The sequence below is a fragment of the Engraulis encrasicolus genome, chromosome 17 (assembly GCF_034702125.1).
Source record: "Engraulis encrasicolus isolate BLACKSEA-1 chromosome 17, IST_EnEncr_1.0, whole genome shotgun sequence".
NCBI lineage: Eukaryota > Metazoa > Chordata > Actinopteri > Clupeiformes > Engraulidae > Engraulis > Engraulis encrasicolus.
In genome coordinates, this window is record NC_085873.1 from 38,538,543 (window position 1) to 38,541,042 (window position 2,500).

Genomic DNA, 2,500 nt, shown 5'->3' on the forward strand with positions numbered 1-2,500 from the left:
CTCCACCCCTCTCTACCCGACTCTCTCTATATATAAATACTTCTCTCTACCTCTCTCTCTCTCTGTCTGGAGTTGAAGAAGTTACATTAGACCTGTGTCTCTCCTTCTTTCTTTCCATCCCATCACTCTCTCTTCTGCCTCTATCCTTCTCTCCATGCATCTACCATCCCATCGCTCTCTTTGTCTCTCTGTCTCTCTGTCTGTCTGTCTGTGTCTGTGTCTGTGTCTGTGTCTGTGTCTGTGTCTGTGTCTGTGTCTGTGTCTGTGTCTGTGTCTGTGTCTGTGTCTGTGTCTCTGTCTGTGTCTCTGAGTCTGGAGTTGAAGTAGTAACATTAGAACCATCTCTGTCTCTCTGTCTCAGTCTCTCTCTCAATCTCCACGCTTGTCTTTCTGTCCTTGCTTCTCTTTTTCTCCCTCCCTCCCTCTATCTCTCGTTCTTTCTTCCCATCGCTCTCTTTTCTGCCTCTATCCTTCTCTCCATGCATCTACCTGACTACTTTACACTCTCCATGCATCTCTCTCTCTCTCTCTCTCTCTCTCTCTCTCTCTCTCTCTCTCTCTCTCTCTCTCTCTCTCTCTCTCTCTCTCTCTCTCTCCAGAAAGAGTATGGAACCTGATCGTCTCCAGTTCCAGAATGTAAACACAGCACTTGAAGCAGCTGGTAGTGCCATGGCAACCAGGCCCATCACAGATAATCTTCCGGTAACTTGAACTGGGAGTGAGTGAGCTCACAGACAGACAAGCTGACAGACAGGCAGTCAGACAGGTAACCATTTCCTGTCTTCTCTCTACTGTCTTATAATTTAAGGCCCAACAAAAAACAATGACAGAGCAATTCACCATTCAGCATCCCGATTACAAATGAGAGAATGACCCTCAAATAAATACTGTTTTTTATCCAATACATTGAATAAAACTGTCGATCAATGACGTCAAGGATTGTGTTGCGAGGGCAGAGGCTGAGAGGGCATATTTTGACACCTTATCTTGAGATGCGAATACAGCCCCAAGAGGGCAGCATAGTGAATTCAGAAGTGTCTCACCACCATTCAAATAGATGAACCACTGAAAGGACCTTGGAAACATTTTAAGATTGACCAAAAAACTACTTTTGCTTTAATGTTATGAAGGCACACAACCACCTAAGAGAATAATACCCAGTCTCTCTGCAACCACATCTCCAATATCTGTCTTTCACACTTATCATTCTTAACATTCTACTGAAGATGCAAGATTCTAGAATTCAACATTATACTCAACAGGACCCATTCTAGAGCGTTGTGTTCTGGAATATTTTCTGTTCTAGAATCTTGGGCCCCAACATTCATCCTCCGAACATTCCTGTCACACTTGTATGACACACAACCATATGAAACGGTGTAAACCTTACAGGTGGTTATTCCAAAAATGTGCGGTAATCAGAGCTGGTGAAACGGCCCGAGAGATAAGCAACACACCTGCTATTAGAGGGGCCCCATGGGGGCCTTACTTATCCATGCGAAGCAAAGAGACATGGGATGCTTCTAGTAATGAGTTTCATGGCTGCATTTGTTTGACTAACTAACTTGACTAAAATATGTACAGTACGTGTCAATGCACGAGGCACATACACTGACACCATTGTACATTACATTATATTACACTTATCTGACGTTTTTATCCAGAGCGACTTACAGTTATTTCGAGGGTATTGGTTACAGTCCCTGGAGCAATGTGGGGTTACGTTCCTTCTGCAAGGACACTTCAGCCATGGATAGAGGTAAGGGTGAGATTTGAACCTGCAACCCTCTGATCTTAAGACCATCTCCCTAACACTTCCCTGTACAGATGCATATGTAACCATTACAATGACACTCATTCTAGTCCACTATGCCCGAGTTTCTCAAACAGACATTTCCTCGTGGATGACTTCACCTTTCTTGCAGATAATCAGTGATCCCTCGAGCACATGTTGAGAATCGCTGTGCTTTTGGAGAATGGGGATCATGGAAGACAAATGTCAAGTCAAAGGACACATTCCTTGTAGTCAGTTGTTTTCCGTAGTCTCAAGACAAGCAGGGGACATTGAACACAGACTGACCTCTCACAGATAGTGGTTGTCTCCTGGAGGCCTGGGGGAAGCAGGGGGAGCGGGTAAGTGGTGCATGCCAGAGATGAAGCACCTGGACTGGGGGATCCTGCCGTGCTCCTCTGCTGTGGAGAGACACACATACACACATTAGAGTCAGAGCCTGTCTCAAATGAACTGATCTTTGGCTCCTTCGGTCTTTGTTAGTGGTCAGTCACATATGGAAAGTAGAAGGAGCATACCAGGGGCCTATACTAAGAAGCTGGTTCAGGAGTAAACCAGGTTAAGTTGAGAGGTACTTTTGTGCTTTTGTACTTTTTTTTTAATATATATTTTTAGGGGCTTTAATGCCTTTATTCGATAGGACAGTCTGAGATGGTGACAGGAAGCGAGTGGGACAGAGAGACGGGGTGGGATCGGGAAATGACCCAG

General features: G+C 44.8%; 1 protein-coding gene across 4 annotated transcripts in view; it reads right to left on the reverse strand.

The window, feature by feature from the left end:
* The window catches only part of LOC134466855 (leucine zipper putative tumor suppressor 2 homolog), a 109,923-nt gene that overhangs the window by 57,431 nt on the left and 49,992 nt on the right, over window positions 1-2,500 (reverse strand). For 3 of the 4 annotated variants that reach the window (XM_063220741.1, XM_063220737.1, XM_063220738.1), the window contains exon 2: window positions 2,081-2,193. The gene's annotated coding sequence lies outside the window, so the exon portion shown is untranslated. The remainder of the gene's footprint in view (window positions 1-2,080; window positions 2,194-2,500) is intronic. The other variant, XM_063220739.1, reaches the window with a different exon arrangement.